Below are 17,974 nucleotides of genomic sequence, written 5' to 3'. Positions count from 1 at the left end.
TACTACCAATAGTTCTGACCAGGGATATGATAGAAGATCTCAGAAAGAAAGGGAGAAAACATGCAACAAAACTCAAATTCTTTAAAAAGTCCAGATTTACTGGACCAATAGAGACTAGAGGAAGCCCAGAGACTATCAACGTAAAATAACATTTAAACTTGAAATAAAAGCCACTCCTAGTTGTAAGCTTTCATCCAAATAGTAGATTGGATTATAAAATAAATATTATAACCCATGAATACTGTGCTCCCTTAAATAATCAACTATATGAGACCAAACAGTGAATATTTATCCTAAATCAAAGATGAGAAACTAAGGATGGGCAGGGAAGCTACATTTAATGAAAACAGAACAAAAAAGAATGGAAATTACAAGAATGTTGGCATTATGAAAAATGTAACCAGTATCATGGAACAAATTATGTAGAAATTGTTAAATAAGAACTTAATATGCTATGTAAACTTTTACTCAAAATACAATAAGATGTTTAAAAAAAAAAAGTTGAACACTGGGAAAGATAGCAAATAGAATTAGGGAGCTTGTGTAACAAAGAAATCAGTTGGCTATGGCTCAGTGAACAATATAAATATCCTTTCACAAGGAAATAGCTGCCCCATTGACCAGGTTGGATATCATCTAAACTTCCCAGTTTAATTTTGTCCTCTGGTAGCATAGTGGCTAAGACACTTGCCTGCTAACCAGACGGCTGGCGGTTCAAACCCACCAGCCACTCCTCGGAAGGAAGGTTGGGCAATCCTACTTCCGTAGTGATACTGCCTCGGAAACCCAAGGAGGGGTCGCTATGAGTCGGGGCCGACTCGACGGCACATAACAACAACAACAACAACAACAACATTTAATTGATAACAAAAATTGTCACTAGGTTTCTGAACCTCTTCTTGAATATGAATTCTCAGTCTTTCCATTTTGATTGCCCTATATTCTGACCGCACTGTTTCCCTGATTTTTCTTTCCTCTTAACAATTCCTCCACCTTTCATGTCTCCCTGCATCGATCTAACCATGTGCTGCTAAAGTTACCTTCTTAAAAACCAAGTTCTGATTGTGTCACTTTCCAGCTTAAAAATCAGCAGTGACTCCTCATTTTCTGTAGAGCTGAGTATGAAGCTCTACACAACTTGCACAACCTGGCTTTAACCCTTAACTTTCTCCTTCTCCTGTGAGTTCCCTTCCCTCCAGACATACTACTTACCATGCTTATCGTAAGCATAAAACAGTATGCCTTCCCCCATACTCTTCTTTCTACTTGAGATGCCCTTTTCTTTCACTCAGTCTGTGAAGCCCAGCTAACATTTTTCTTCTTCAATAAGCTAACCTGAAGCCTCCACCCACCATTCCCTGGACCTCAGCACTACAGCACCTGTCACATCATGTAATTGCTCTGCTCTCATACCGTTTGCAGACTAGCTGCTAGAGGAGGAACGTGAGGACCATGATTATCAGACTCTAATATGCCTGTGGTTCATCTAAAAACAGGGTCTAAAATCTTTGACTACCATAGATTTTTATTTTATTGATTTGGGCAAGGGTACTAGAATCTGCATTTTAAAAGCACCCTGGGGACAATGCAAAAGATCTGTGCCCACCTTTGGGAAAGATTGCCATAGAGAATTGTGGTTGTACCAAATGTGAGTGACCAATATGGCACCATTGAGGATGAGAAAGACATAGATAGGTACGTGGGAGGTACAGACAATAAATATGAACCCTTTTGCACATACAGTACTGTGTTGTCAGTGAAGGCAAAAATGGGTATATGGATGGATAGATGGGCAGACAGGCTAAATGATTAGGTATGTCTATGAAATGGGGAGTGTATCCAAGAACATATATAGGGTTGGCATATAATGGTCCTATAAGTTTATGTGAATGATCAAAATTCCTAGGTGTATAGTAGAGCTGACAAGGAACAAGGTTGTGGTCACTGCTTGGTCACAGCCAGCTACCCAGAGGGACTGAGTAGTTGAACCTGAAGGCCTGGGACCATAGTCACAGGGGACATCAAGCTCAATTGGCATAACATACTATACAAAACATTGTTCCACCTCCTACTTTGGTGAGTAGCGACTAGGATCTTAAAAGCTACCAAGCTGCCATCTAGATGCAACAATGGGTCTCTCCTTGTCCAGAGCAAAGAAGAATGAAGAAAACCAAAATTCATGGAAAAAATTAGTCCTAGCCACTGGTACACCATCCGATCTGCAGCCTATACAACTATGAGACCAGAAGAACTAGATGGTGCCCAGCTACCACTGTCATCCACTTGGAAGGGGATCTATATAAGAGATCCTTGATAGAGAGGGAGAACAATGTGGAACAAAACTCAAAATCATTTGGAGGAAATAAATAAATAAATAAATAAATAAAAGGGGGGGGGACCAGGTTTGCTAGTCTAACAGAGCCTGGTGGAACCACTGAGACTATGGCCCCTAGCTGCCCTTCAGGTCTTGAATTGAACTCACACCTGTGGTTTCCAGCCAAACAAAATACAGGCATATGAGTTGAACATTTGCCTCAAGTAGATACACTCCTTGGAGAGAACAATCATGGGAGAAAGAAGGGCTGCTTATGCACAGCTCAGAGGGCAGGAGTGTATGGAGGGACGGACGCTGGGAAGAGGTAACTATGGGGAGGAAGCTCCCTTCTGGGAGCTGTTGCAATGTGGTAAACTGTGGTCAATGACATGAGACAAAGTATATGTGAACTGTTGTATGGAAAGTAAATCTTCACCCAAATCACAATGAAAAAAAAAGAATTGTTGTTAGTTTCTGTCAAGTTGACTGACTCATGATGACCTTAGGTATAACAGAATGAAAGCTGGTTCATAGCCATCTTCACAATAGTTGCTATGTTTGTGTTCATTGTTGCAGCTATTATATAAGTCCATATTATTGAGAGTTTCCCCATTTTGTCTCTCTACTCTTCCAAACATAATGTCATAAATCTATAAGAATAGTGTCTTGGAAACCATAAATTTCATCCCATTGAGTTGATTCATGTACAATGGAAAAAGATGTGTTTTTGTTGGGTAGAGTGTTCTGTATATATGTCTGAGGTCAGATTGATGGATTGTGCTGTTTAGATCATCTGTATCTTTGTTGAGTTTCTTCCTAGTTGTTCTGTATTTCTTTAAAAGTGGTATGTTAAAGTTCTTACTGTTATTATGGAGTTGTCTGTTTCTTTTTTCAATTTTGTTAGTGTTTGATTTATTTATTCTGGGGCTTGTTCATTGCATTCATAGATATTTATGATGGTTATATCCTCTTGCTGGATTGTCTCTTTAATACTCTTCCTTGTCCCTTATGTTAGTTTCTGCCTTGAAGTCCATTTTATCAGAAATTAATATTGCTACTTATGCTCTTTTTTGGTTGCTATTTGATTGATATTTTTCCCCCATTCTTTGATTCTTAGCTTATTGTTGTTATCTTTGTGTCTAAAATCTCTTGTAGGCAGTATTGATGGGTTATGTTTTATTATCCATTCTACTTCTGTTTCTTGACTGGTTCATTTAATCCATTTACATTCAGTGCAATTATCGATAGGTATGCATTTGCTGCTGTCATTCTGTTGTGCTGTGAGTGTGTATGTGTGTGGTGTTGATTATTTCTTTGTTCCACATGTTTTTCTGTGCTGAGTTCATTTTGGTTTTAGATTTTCTTTTCATTTCCTTCATTGCTATTGATTTTGTATTTACTGAGTCCTTATGATTTTCTTCTTTTTTATTGGTTAGAAGGTTTATTAAATTTCTTTGTGATTATTCTTCTTAAATTTAAAACAGTCTGTTCTATCTTGACATCATCTTGACTGCATCTCCATTTGTCAGTTCTGTAATTATATAATTTATTTCCTCTTTTTGCTTTGTAGTTGTTTGCTTTGTACTTGTTATTTATAGATTGGTATCTCTGATTCCCATTTTCAGCCTTGTAAGTTATATTATTTATTTTATTTTTGAAAATTCTTTATCTAGGTTCTTTTCCTGATGATATTGCCATATGTCTTAATCTAGTTTGTTGCCTGATGTTGCTGGTTCTCTGTCTGAAAGAATTTCTTTAGCATTTCTTGTAAGGTTGCTCTGGTTTTTTCATATTCCCTTAATTTTTGTTTATTGGGAAGTGTCCTAGTTTTGCCATAATATTTGAGGGATAATTTTGCTAGGTTTATAATTCTTGGTTGGCAATTTTTGTTTTTAAGAGTTTTATATATGTCATTCCATTGTCTTCTTGCTTGAATAATTTCTGCTAAGAAATCAGAGCTGAGTCTCATTGGTTCCCCTTTTTAGGTAACATTTCATTTATCCCAAGATACTCTCAGGATTCTTTCTTTCTCATTCTAGAAAGTTTTGTTATGATATATGTCTGATGACTTTCTTTTGGGATTTACCCATTTACCAATGGGGTTCATTGAACATCTTTACATCTTTCATGATATTAGGGAAGTTTTCTGCTGGTAATTAAGAAATTACCAGTTCTTGCTGTTGTGTGTGTCTCTGTGTGTGTGTGTGTGTGTTTATGTTGTTCTTCTTGCTTTGTTTTCTTTTCTTTTTGCTTCCTCCTGTTCTGGAATTCAAATCACACATATTTTTTTCCTTTTCATAGTTTCCCACATAATTTCATTTTTCTTCATCTTTGTTTTTCTGACTTTTTCTCATACAAATTGATATCAAAAGATTTGTCCTCTAATTTGCTGACCTGGTGTTCCATTGGTTCATTTCTACTCTTTTGTCCTTCGAATGAGTTATATATTTCCAAAATTGTTGTATTAATCTTCTAGATTTCTTGTTGTTATTTTTGTATGGTTTCTAATTATCTATTTATTTTGTCGTTTTACCTTGTATTGTTTTTCTAAATTATACTGTGGTACTGTCTGTGTTTTCTTGGATTTTGTTTTCAGTTTCTTTGATCTCTTGGAGGCTCCTATGTATAAGTCTTTTGAATTCCTTCTCAGAGAATTCCATTACCATTTCCTGCTTAGGGAGATTTCCTAGTTCTTTATTTTGGTCACTTGCTTGCTCCATCTTATCTTGTTTGTTGTTTGATTTGCAGTTGTCTGTTGTCTCCAAGACATTGTAGTGTAATTGTAATTATTTGTTGATTTTATGTTGGTTTGTTTTACCCTGGTTTTGTTTGTTTGTTTGTTTGATATATCCAAACAGACATGGCAGGTATGAGTTAGCTGTCTTTCACTGTTCAGGTACAGGAACAGGTGATAGCACTTGCCCATTGCATAGGGTTGTAGAAGACAGGTGTGGTAGGTGTGGCTGACAAATGGGGACACAATGTGCAACTCCCACTGGGTGGGACAGAAAAAGAAAACAGAAGAAATGATTTTTAAAAAAGAGTGAAAATGAAGAAGAAGAGGTAAATAAAAAGGAAGAAGCAGCAGCAAAAGAGAAAAGAAAAAAATTGACACAGCAGCAGACTTGCACACTTCCAGCTGTTAGGGTGGTGTATACACAGCACCTATCCACAGCGATGCATGCCACCAACTGTGAGGGTGGTGGACATGTAGCATGCAATCCATGTGAGCATGCACCCACCCCCAAGTCACCGGGGAAATAGCATGGTGCATGATTTGTTGAAGTGTGTGCCACTGACCTTGGATGCATCCAGCTTGTGGTGTGCACCATGCATTCCACAAGAGTGCACCAAGTTTATTGTGTGAATAGTGAGTGTGTGATGTGTGGTCTTCAGGAGCAGACCACAATCCACTGAAGGCACAGAGTGGCAGGGGGCCATAGAAGAGGCGGCATTCTTGGCAAACTAGGTAGAGGAGGACCTGCAAGGAAGGCATCACAGGCCTCTGGGCAGGTGTGGGTAGTGGACTTTTACCCCTGGTGTGGATGAAAACAGAAGAGCTCACTTCTCTTGTCACTATTCACTGGCATGGGCACTGGTGCACCCCTGGCAAGTGCAGCTGGTTATTTGGTCCCTGCTGTGATTCCAGCAAGGGGCGGGGGGATGTGCAGAGTCCAGTGTCTCCAGATGCCACCTCACAGTCCTTTCCCCCTCAAGGAGGCCCCCAAACCAAACAACTAGGGACCACTAAAGATAAGTGGTTTTATCCCTATTTACTGGCTCAATCTCTGTTTTGTGGTCACCTGTGTTACTGGTGTTACTGGGGTTCTCACTGCTTTCCTGCACTTTCCTTTCTTAGATTTGGCTCAGGTTCTGCTTACCTTGTTTCACTCTGAATTGGTTTCCACTGTGTCTCTGGCTTATTAGGAATTCTGTGAAGTTGGGTTTTCCTCACTCATGTATGTTGCCTACTATGTCTCAAAATGGCCATTCTGTGCCCTTGCCAGCTGGCAGAGTACCTGTATTCTGTTTCTCTCCTCAGTCATTTTTTCATTCAGTTTCTTTTTCCAATCAGTATTTAATCTAATTATTTATCCTTTCCTTTGATGCTCAGAGTTCCATGAATATCATCTTTATCTGTTTCACTTGGTTTATCAGGTCTTTGTTGTAGAGGAACTGGGTGGAGAGTGTCTCCACAGGACACTATTTTGTCCCCAATCTTCCTATCCCATTGAGATAAGAAATGAATTATTGCATGACTACTAATTTTTCCTTCCTCTCCTTCTTTGGCATATGATATGGTATTTTAAAAAACAAAACAAAGCACAGTTCCCATCAAGTTGGTTCCCAACCATGGTGACCCAGGTACATCAGACTAGAACTGTGCTCCACCAGATTTTCAAGGCTGTTCAGAAGTAGATCTCTAGGTCTTCCTTTAAAGCCTCTGGGTGAACCTCTAACCTTCTGGCTAACCACCAAATGTTAACTATTTGTGACACTCAAGGACTCTCATGATAAAATATATAATAGGAAAAAAAAAAAGTGAGTCTGAAAACATTTTTCCAGAAGGCAAGAAGCTCAACAATATTTGTTGAATAAAACTTAAGAAGCCTTTGTATGCTACTGGATGGTGGAAAACAAATGCCTATTACATTGTTGTTGTTGTTATGTGCTGTCAAGTCGGACGACTCATAGCGACCCCTCCTTGGGTTGCTGAGGCAGTATCACTATGGAAGTAGATTGCCCAACCTTCTTTCCAAGGAGTGGCTGATGGGTTTGAACCACCAGCCTTCTGGCTAGCAGTCAAGTGCCTTAAGTACTATGCTACCATTACATTAAATTTTAAAAAAATTTGTGTTGACCCTTAGAAAGACAATCAGAGTTTTAGAGTAAAACTAGATTGACCATAAAATCTCTGATGACATTATCTTTTTGGAGAAAGGCCCACTGTATGTTCTCAGCTGAAATCTTGGGAAGATTCAGTCCTTAAATTATCAGCATTCTAGACATATACTGATCTGTATTTATTCTCTCTGAGTTGACAAGAATAAGGAATGTCAAAATATGCTTTTAAACGGATGTCTAAATTTAAATGTTCCCCTTAAACATAAATTTTGAACTTTATTTTTCCAACACAAAAAAATTTTTAAAAATTAACTTTTCAAAAACTAGATTGGAGGTTATCCCTAAGAATGTATGTTTATGTATTTAAGCTATTTCATAAAAGATAAGTAAGAAAAGGTATAGTTAAGATTATTTGAAGCTGATTTTTTTTAATGTTACCTATAAGATGCAGTACATAAGGTTTTTTTTTTTCATTTTGTTTTACTTATTTACAAAAGTAATAGCCGTCACTTGAAAAATAAAATAAAAAGTTAAATGCTACAGAAGTATATCCCAAAGGAGATGAAATTTTCTCATAATCTTATCCCTGTGAAATTATCAGTTAGTAGTTTGACGTATATTCTTATTTTTTAAAACACACATACAATAACATTTTAATAAAATAGAACCATTTTATTTATCTTTCTATAGTTTTTATGTAAAAATGTTTCATTATATAAAAAAAAACAGCCAATAGTCATTTGTACACATTCCATAATTAACATTTGTCATAGTTGCTTCAGATCTTTTAAAAGAATCAAACATTACCCATAAAGTATAAGTCCTTACCTCTCCCCTGTGAGTACCTTAGGCCCAAGGGCAACAACAATCATTAAGTGAATGTGTGCCTATCTCAAGTTGCTTTTTTTCTTTTTGTATCAGCATATGTTTTCAAGATCTGGTCTTTTAATACATTTAGGTGAATTTTAGTTATCCATTCCCCTACTGATAGACATTTGTATTTTCCCCATATTTGTTACTGTAAATAATGTTGTATTGAACATCTGTGTAAATGTTTCTGAGTATATATATATATATATATATATATATGTATGTGTATATATATATATATATATGTTGTTGTTGTTATGTGCCGTCAAGTCAGCCCCGACTCATAGCGACCCCTCCTTGGGTTTCCGAGGCAGTATCACTATGGAAGTAGATTGCCCAACCTTCCTTCCGAGGAGTGGCTGGTGGGTTTGAACCGCCAGCCGTCTGGTTAGCAGGCAAGTGTCTTAGCCACTATGCTACCAGAGCTCATATATATATATGCAACAATTTTCTAGGCTATATACTTAAAGTTAGAGTTTATGGATTGTACTGTATGTACAACTGCAATTTTACCAAATATTGCTAAATTCTCTACAAGGTGATTGAGTCAGTATACATTCCCACTGGAAGTATCTCAGAATTTTTTTCTCATGTTCTTGCCAACACTTGTTATTTCTGATTTTTTTTAGGTTTTAGCAGTCTTATGAGTGTTAATATCTCATTGCTGTGCTGCTCCATGGAAAGAAGACTGGGTGATCTACTTCCATAAAGATTTACAGCCTCAGAAACTGAGTGGGGGTTGCTATGAGTCAGAAATGACTTGATGGCAGTGAATCTGGTTTGGTTTTTTGGTTGAGTACCAGTGAGATGAAAAAAAAAAAAAAAAAAAAACAAGCCACTGCCATCAAGTCGATTCCGACTCTTAGCAAGTCCCATTGGGTTTCCAAGGCTTTAAGTCTTGATGGAAGTATATTGCCCCATCTTCCTTTTATGGAGCAGCTGGTAGATTTGAACTGCCAGTCTTTTGGTTAGGTATCAAATGCCTTAGGCACTGCACAACCAGAGCTCCTTCCAATGAGATTAATCATGTCTTTATATAACAATTCAAGTTTTTACTTCAGAGACTTGCACATTTCTATCATTTCCCAAATTTTCCATGTGCCATTACACTTTTTGTTATTGACTGATGGGAGATTTTATTTATTTTGAATACAAATCTTTTGTTTCGCATGGCAAGTTTACATACACATGTGAGATAAAGTTTGTTATATTTTTTTCTGTATTCCTACTGCTTCATATATCACTTTCTGAGAGAATACAATTAAACACCACTATAACTATGGATCAAAGTTTTCTTTCTTGCTTTATAGATCTCAGATAAGTTCAAGATTATTATATAATCTTGGTGAGTGTCTTTTACTGAATGTAGATTTTCTCTTTTTCTTTTATAAGGATTTTACTTTATATTTGGATTGACATTAATATTGCCATACCACTTTTCTTTCATTTGTTTTGGTCTAATATATGCTTTTTCTGTTCCTGTATTTTTCACATTTCCATATAGTTTTGTGAGACAAAGACATTAAAGTACTTAGTTACCACTGAAATCCTCCATTTCTAACATTTTGCTTTTGCATCAAGTTTTAGTTCCAATGTTTCAAAATTGAAAAATATCAATTATAATAATTATTTATGCTTACAGTCAATAACTATTTGGGTTAACCAGCATATTTTATTGATTTCTTTGCTCAACATAGTTTTTTGCATCCATGGTTCTTCTGTTTCATTCTACTTTTCTATGTGCTTTTAGTAGTTTCTCAATGTTCATCTCTAGATGGGTGAAACCTCTGAATCTTTGATACCTGAAAATATCTGTATCTTGCCCCTACTCCTTGAATTGTGTTTTACTTGGATCCTATGACTCCCTAACAGTTGATTCATTGTCCATCTCCAGACTTAAGACTAGAGGCCTGCAGAACTACACACCTCTGGCTTCCACTTACCACTCTTTTTCTGTTCCATATTTAGTCTACAGATATGTTTATCTTGTTTTGAGCAAACGTTCTCTTTCCTTACTAAAAAGAAAAAAAAAATCAGTTGCCATAGAGTCAGTTCTGACTCATGGAGACACCATGTCTGTCAGAGTAGAACTTTGGCCCATAGAGTTTACAATGGCTGATTTTTGGGAAGTTCATCACAAGGCTTTTCTTCTGAGGTGCCTTAGATGGACACAAATCTCCAGTTTTCAGTTAGCGACTGAGCATGTTAACTGTTTGTACCACCTGAGACCTCCTTTCCTTTTTAATATACAATAAAGGGGAAAATCTTCAAAGCTACCAAAGAGAAATGATGTATTATTTTTAATTTTTGATCTATTTTTACTGCTTATGAAGCCATGTGGAGAATGTAAGTTATAAAATCACTTGAATCATCTGTAACCAAACATCAGTATCTCAACTGGAGGTTTTCCTTAAGAAATATCAACTTTAATGCCTGATATTCCTTTTTTTTTTTTTTTTTTTTTTGTGGACTCTAATTTAACCAACACCCTTCTGATAGATTTTAGGCTAGTTTCCAGGTGCTCCCTATTAAAAATCATGTACAGTGAACATTGTTGTGCATGTATCTTTGTACACTTACCCTAGTATTTCCAGATGATAAATCCTCATATATTGAATTTCTGGGTAAGAATGTGGTTTATTAAAATTTCTGAAAAGCTTCTATATTTGTGACTCCTTTCCTGTCTTAGTAGTAGTTAACAGTCAGGTTTTATCTAGGTATGAATACTGTTGCCACCATTTCCTGACACCTGACTTAAGCAAGTTCTTAATTTCTCTAAACAGTGTTGTTATTTGTGAAAACAGGGCTAATATAGCACAAACCTCATAGATCTGTACTGAAGATATAATGAGGATGAAGTGAACTATTGGAATTAATTAGTGCATATCTAGTAATAATAGGGAGCTTTGGTGGTATAGTGTCTAAGGCATATGACTACTAACCAGAAGGCTGGGAGTTCAAACCAACTAGCCACTCCTCGGAAGGAAGTCTGGGCAATCTACTTCTGTAGAGATACCACCTCAGAATCCCAAGAAGGGGTTGCTATGAGTCACAATCCACTTGATGGCAGTGAGTTTGGGTTTTTTGGCTCTAGTAATTAGTTTCTATTTGCTGGGGGGGAAAAAAAAAAAAAAAAAACACCAATATGAGCTAAAACAATATGTTGAATGTGAATGCCAATTTGGTTGCTTGATGGAACTTTTATAAACATGGTGCCTGGAGTCAACCTCTGGAGTCTGGCCCTGTCAGTTGTACTTAAGGCCCTAGTATCTGCATTTTAAGTTTCTGTGGATGATTCCAATGCACATCCAGCTTGGGAACCACTGGAGTTAATTATTTTCTAAAAAAAAGTCCTTCTCTTTAACTTCTTTCTGATTCACTGTTTTCCTTGTTTACTTCTTCCAGACTCAAAGGACAGCCTTAAAAATATATTTCACTTGGTCCTACTTCTGAGGCATGTTAACTTTCACTGCCTGGTGTAAAGAGTATTCTTTTCTAACTCACCCATCCCCAAGACATACTGATTCGTTTACTCTGATAAATAAATAGCTCTCTTACACTTAATGTTAATATGGAAATTCACTCTACAAATGTTTCTTGAGCACAAACTACCAGGCATTGATTAAGTTAAGTCTTGGGGAGTGTTAGAGAGCTCAGAGACAACAGAAGATACAGGTATGCTATGACAGGAGGGATGAGTGAAGGTTTTTCAGGGGAGCCAAGGGTGCTTCCCAGCAAAGTGACTTCTAAACTGAGGCCTGAAACATGAAGAGGAATTTTCCAAATGAGAAGAAGTGGAGGAGTGTTCAAAGTAGATTCAATGGCATAGCAAAGACTGGGCATGGCACGTTTAAGACATTCAAGCTACAGGATCACACATCAGAAAAAGGTCTAAAAATGAGGTTCAAAAGGTAAATTGAGAGTAGATGTTTCAGTCTTTAAACCATGTTAAAGAGTTTGGGCACAATCCCAAGAGCAATGACATGCATTGAAGGCAAAGAGATTATGTGATGAGATTAGCTTTGGATAAAGCCACTTTGGTTTAGAGCCTAGTTAAGTATCTAATGGGGAAATTCAAATGGCTGGTGATGCTGGCCAGATCTAGGGTAGTAGCAGGGAGATAGAGAGATACCAGCGGTGGGGATGGAGGTTGGGGTGGGGGCTTTGGACTCTTGTGTGGACTATACTATGAAATACCCCACAGAAGAGGCTGAGCAGGCAGTTAGTTATCAAGGTCTAAAGCTCAGGAGAGGAGCTCTGGTGGTGTAGTGCCTAAGGCACTTGATTGCTAACCAGAAGGCTGGCGGTTCAAACCCACCAGCCACTCCTCAGAAGGAAGGTTGGGCAATCTACTTCCCTAGTGATACCCCCTTGGAAACCTAAGTAGGTTTGAGATGGGTCCGACTCCATGGCACATAACAACAACAAAGCTCAGGAGAGAGACTGAGTTGAAAATAATTTGAGAAAGATCCTTTGTACTAGTTTCCAGCACTGAAGCAAAAGACAGCATAAAAGTTTTTATTTCATTCACTTCTGAGCAAACATATGAGGTAGATCTACAAAGCTTGACTGACAGTCCATGTACATGGAAGTAAATAAGATTTGGCTCCAGATAGCAATTACCACTGGCACCTCTTCCCTTCATCTCAAGAGACACAGTGCAATTGTAAACATCAATCTAGACACTACACACTTAACAAAAAAAAAAAAAAGTTATTTTCCTCTGGGAAAAGAAGTTAAATTGTCATCCTTTCATCTTTTTTTTTGCAGGTGTGCTGCATGGCTTGCCAAGCCTCCTCTTCTCCTCCATCCCTAGGAAACAAGTGTGTTCCTATCTCTGCTGTTTGTAGTAAAAATATTCTCAACCTTGGAAAGCATATTAATGTTTAATGAGCTACTCTTCAGTAGTCACTGCCTTGATCTGTGCCCTTCACTTGAAAGTTTAATGCCACAAAGGATACAGACAGTAGGGTTTGGCTTCCCTTATGAATGTCACACTGTTTCACTAGACCAACTTAAAGCCTTCCTTAAATTTCTCACACACTCTTTGGCTATAACTTATCTTTACTCTTCAGAGGGAATAAACATGCATTCTTGAGTGGCATCTGTGGGTGGTGGGGCCATGAGGATTGCCTGTTTTGTGTTATGTGTGTGTATGCTGGAGGATATGTAGCTTGGTTTGATCATTCTCTCATTCCAGTTAATATTAGCCACTGAGTATTTTCTCCATGAAGTCTGTGAGCTTAAATACATACAAGTCACCATGTGTATTTCAGGTCTGAATTACAAAACTACACAGGCTTTTTTTCAAATATAAGTTGTAATGTATTTCTAAAATTGATCTATAAAGATAGATGATTTACTAAATTTTTAAAAGAAACCAAGCTTCTAGGGGGGGAAAAAAGCAATTAAAAAATGTTACTAGAGAGCCAGAGAGAGATGAGTTAAAATCATACTCATAATTAATAATAGCTTGCCAGAACAAGCAATTTTTCTGGATTTTGCATAGGAATCCTTCAGTTGGTGATAGTTTGCATCCACTATTGTTTTCTTTTTACATGCTTAACCCAAAAATCCACTGTCATCAAGTTTATTCCAACTCCTAGTGACCCTATAGGGCAGAGCAGAACTTCCCCATTTCAAGGCTGTAAATATTTATGGAAGCAGACAGCCTTATCTTTCTCTCACAGAGTGTCTGGTGGGTTCAAACTGCCAGTGTTCTGATTAACAGCTGAATGCTTTAACCACTGCACCACCAGAGCTCCTCTTTTATTTGCTTACTACCCATTAAAATGTTTCAGGAAAATCTAGCCATTTTTCTTAAGTGATATGCATAATTCAGTTAGCTGTTGGGAGGATTTTTTAACTTATTCATATTAACTAAGGTTCTTTCCAAATGGTAACAGTTATAAACAACTTTCAAATTTTTCAGTTTTTGTAAAGATTTTGAGAAATTGCAATATAAACAATTACAGCATCAATGTTTTCAGTTCTCATTCAGCTACAATGAGAAGGTAGAAAGGTGCTGAGGCCCAATTGTATCTTTTTATTCATGCCATAGGAAACTAGGCAGTTAATAACTTCCATTGTTTGCTTATAAAACAACTGAATTGTGTTTTAATTTCACCATAGTGAACCACTTCATCCCTTAACTTCAATGATAGCAATGGATCATTTGACCAATTTTCAGCCATCATGATTGGAGCACAGGAAAGGAGAGAACCTACATAAGTAATGCTAATCTACTGATAACCAAAGATTCGTGTTAGGGAAAGTGCTTAAATACTTTTCTAATACTTTATATCAGTGGCTATAGTAAAATTGAGGGAGTTGGGGTTAAAAAAAACCTCTTATTCTCCCACCTTTCTGCTGGAGGAAGCAATGTATTATAAAACAGGTAAGATGGTACTATTGTTTGTGTCATTCATGTAACATTATTCACTGCATTGTTATATGTTCCATATCCCCTTCTCTCTTTCACGCACTTATACAAACAGGTACATGAATCACATATGTCTGACACATAATGGATGTTCTGTATTTGATAACTATGATCATTATTCTTTATCTAAATGACAGCTTGGAAACAAATTTCTAGAGACTACACAAGACTCCCGATTTTTCTTATATGCACTGCACATTGAGCTACAAAGTGAAGAGTACTTGCTATATAGTTTAAGGAATTAGTATGAAAACATACAAAACACAATTTTGCCCCTGATGTGTAAATCATTTAAGGCGCTCTGGTGGTGTAATGGTTAAGGCATTTAGGTGCTAACCAAAAGATCAGTGGTTCAAACCCACCAGCTGCTCACTGAAGAAAGATGGGGTAGCCTGCTTCCAGGAAGATTTACAGCCTTAGAAACCCATCGAGGGTCCTATGAGTCAAAATTAACTCAATGGCAGGGAGTTTGGGTTTTGGTTTGTGTAGATGATTTGGTGATTATCAGTTGTACTTGCTCACATGACTTTGTCCTGCTCCTCTACTTTTTATCTATAAGGAGTAAAGAGGTGGGAAGAAGGAGGTGTCATTATCAAATAGTAGATCCTCCCTTACGACATTTCACAGCGCTCTATCACGGAACTTAGAAACATAATTTGTATGATGATATAGTTTGCCAGGAATGTGAAAAGATATTTACAGAATCACTTGTTGAATTCAGGTGATGAAGTTTGAATGATAATTACAAAAGCTTTGTTTAAAAAAAACAGTCAGATGTGCCTGCTTTGGCCATCTGGTCAGATCTGCCTTTTGAAGACTTTCTATCTGTCTTCACCTTTGCCTCCTACTTTGGAGTGAGAAATGTAAGGAATTTATTGGCACGTATTTGAGGTCTGCCTTGACTGTGGTGAATAAGATAACACCTTTCTCTGTGCACACACTCAAGTGCTCTAGCACCCGTCCAAGTTGAAAGGATAAGGAGTTGAATTATGCTGTTAGCAGATTTATCTCCCCCAAAACCAAAATGTGCAAACAAAATCTCCAAGGCTGGTTTTGTATTATGTAAGAATTTTGGAAAGCTATTCTCATATTCCCCCATATGAAGCAATAAAGAAAGCACAGATTTCCATTTTCATAAAGATTATTTATTTTGGTCAGAAAACTAAACTAAACTTGAGCAGGGAATTTCCTTTGGATATGAACTCTTGTTGTAGGGTTTTCTTTGTTTCATGTGGTTGATAATTCAATTAGATGCTCTGAAACATGGCATCCATCTTTTGTAAACACTCTTGTTGCATTACTTAATCCTTTAAGTCTTGTAAAACCAAAATGGCTGTTTGCCTTATTATGTGTGGACACACAATTAATGTGTCTCTGTCAGTGATTGTTTATAAAGTAATTTCATAATGGGTAAGGGGTTTACAGGACTCTATATGTTATTTTTGCAACTTCTTCTGAGTCTATAAATATTTCACAATAAGTGGGTTTTTTTTAAAGTAAGCTCACAAATTGTCTCTCATCAGCCAACTGCTATACCCCAGACTTCTGTCATCATAAGGTATATCATAAAGTAAATTGTTGGTCACAAATGAAAACAGATAGGAATTAATGGTTAGATCATTTAAATATATCACCACTGCTCTAATGGTGTAGTGCCTAAGGCATTTGAGACTAGCAGTTTAAACCCACCAGCCACTCCTCGGAAGGAAGGTTGGGCAATCTATTTCCGTAGTGATACCGCCTTGGAAACCCAAGGAGGGGTCGCTATGAGTTGGATCTAACTCAACGGCAGTGAGTTTGAGTTTCAGTCATTGTGTTTAGTTGTCATCTGACAGTAAGCATTTCCCTGTCCTGCACTGTTTTTGTGATCATTGGTACATTTGAGTCCATTGCTGTGGCTATTGTGTCAAACCATCTCATTGAGGATTTTCCTCATTTTTCCTGATCCTATACTTTGCCAAACATGGTGTCCCTTTCTAGTATTTTTGTCTTCCTTGATAATGTGTCCAAAATAAGTGAGCTGACGTTTCACCATTTTCACTTCTAAGGAGCATTCTGGTTGTATTTCTTCAAAGACTGATTTGTTTGTCCTTTTGGCAGCCCACAGCATATAAAAAAATCTTCAACAACGTGGATCATAACAGAATACTATCACTAATACTTGGGGAAAATGCAGTCCTCAAAGCACATGCCCTATTTGAATGGCCTAAGTCACATAATTTCCATACATATTTAAAACAAATGTAAACTCTTTGGTATGATATTATTTCTCTAGTGACATCTTGGTTGGTATTGTTGTTGTTGTTGTTATGTGCCGTCAAGTCGGACCCGACTCATAGCGACCCCTCCTTGGGTTTCCGAGGCAGTATCACTATGGAAGTAGAATGCCCAACCTTCCTTCCGAGTGGTTGGTATTGAGCACCTCCAAGTCCTACAGGTAGCATACAATCAGGCCCTGATTTCCTTAAATCCTCAGGACTGGTGATCCTACACATTTAGTATATTTATGCCAGTAGTTGCTAACCCTAGTGGTTATAGGGAGCTCTTGTGGTTTGGTGGTGAAAGGCTTTGGCTGCTAACTGGAACATCAGAGGTTTGAACCCATCAGCTGCTCCAGGAAAGAAAGATGGGGCATTCTGCTTCTGTAAGGATTTATAGCCTTGTAAACTCAGTGGGGATTTCTATGAGTAATGATCAACTCCCTAGCAATTGTTTGGTTTGTTTTCTTTAGTGGTTATAACAGACCCAAATCCACTGGGTTAAGTTAAAGTCTAAAGGAATAAAAGTTGTTGTAAGGGAAGTAGCTGTATCTCTGCTACAGTGGAAACTCAGGAGGAGATGGTAAAATGAGTGGCCGAGAGTAATCATAAACCTTAGCCTGAAGTGTTTTGTTGCGGCTATCTTACCAGCTAAACTTCTCAGAAGTGCATCCAGAATCCATTTATAACCCACACGTGGGACAAACTAACTCTTTTGCCTCATATGTAACTTTACCATATGTGTTTTTTATTTTTCAGCAGAAGCATTTTGATCCAACAGCTTTATCAATCTGTGTTGTTGTTGTTGTTTTTATGTGCCATCAAGTCGGACCCGACTCATAGCGACCCCTCCTTGGGTTTCCAAGGCAGTATCACTACGGAAGTAGATTGCCCCATCTTCCTTCCAAGGAGTGGCTGGTGGGTTTGAACCACCAGCCTTCTGTTAGCAGTCAAGTGCCTTAGCCACTATGCTACCAGAGCTCCTTATCAATCTATAGAGTAAAGAAATATTAACTTACTAAAGGAGGCAGTGGTCATTCAGTGGTAGAATTCTTACCTTCTCTGCAGGAGACCCAAGTTTGATTCCTGGCCATACACCTCATGCACAACCACAACTCGTCTGTCATCAGAGGCTTGTGTGTTGATATGATGCCAAACAGGTTTCACTGGTGTGTCTAAGATGAACTAGGAAGAAAGGCCTGGTGATTTTCTTCTGAAAACCAGCAATGAAAACCCCAGGGATCA

The 17,974-nt window shown here is 37.6% G+C and overlaps 1 protein-coding gene across 1 annotated transcript in view; it reads left to right on the top strand.

The window, feature by feature from the left end:
- The window catches only part of FREM2 (FRAS1 related extracellular matrix 2), a 357,328-nt gene that overhangs the window by 262,190 nt on the left and 77,164 nt on the right, over positions 1–17,974 (top strand). The gene's annotated exons all lie outside the window — the stretch shown is intronic.

This window comes from Orycteropus afer, unplaced genomic scaffold, assembly GCF_000298275.1.
Source record: "Orycteropus afer afer isolate SDZICR_OR568_19922 unplaced genomic scaffold, OryAfe1.0 scaffold00338, whole genome shotgun sequence".
Lineage (NCBI taxonomy): Eukaryota > Metazoa > Chordata > Mammalia > Tubulidentata > Orycteropodidae > Orycteropus > Orycteropus afer.
This window is presented reverse-complemented; position numbering and strand designations above follow the sequence as displayed.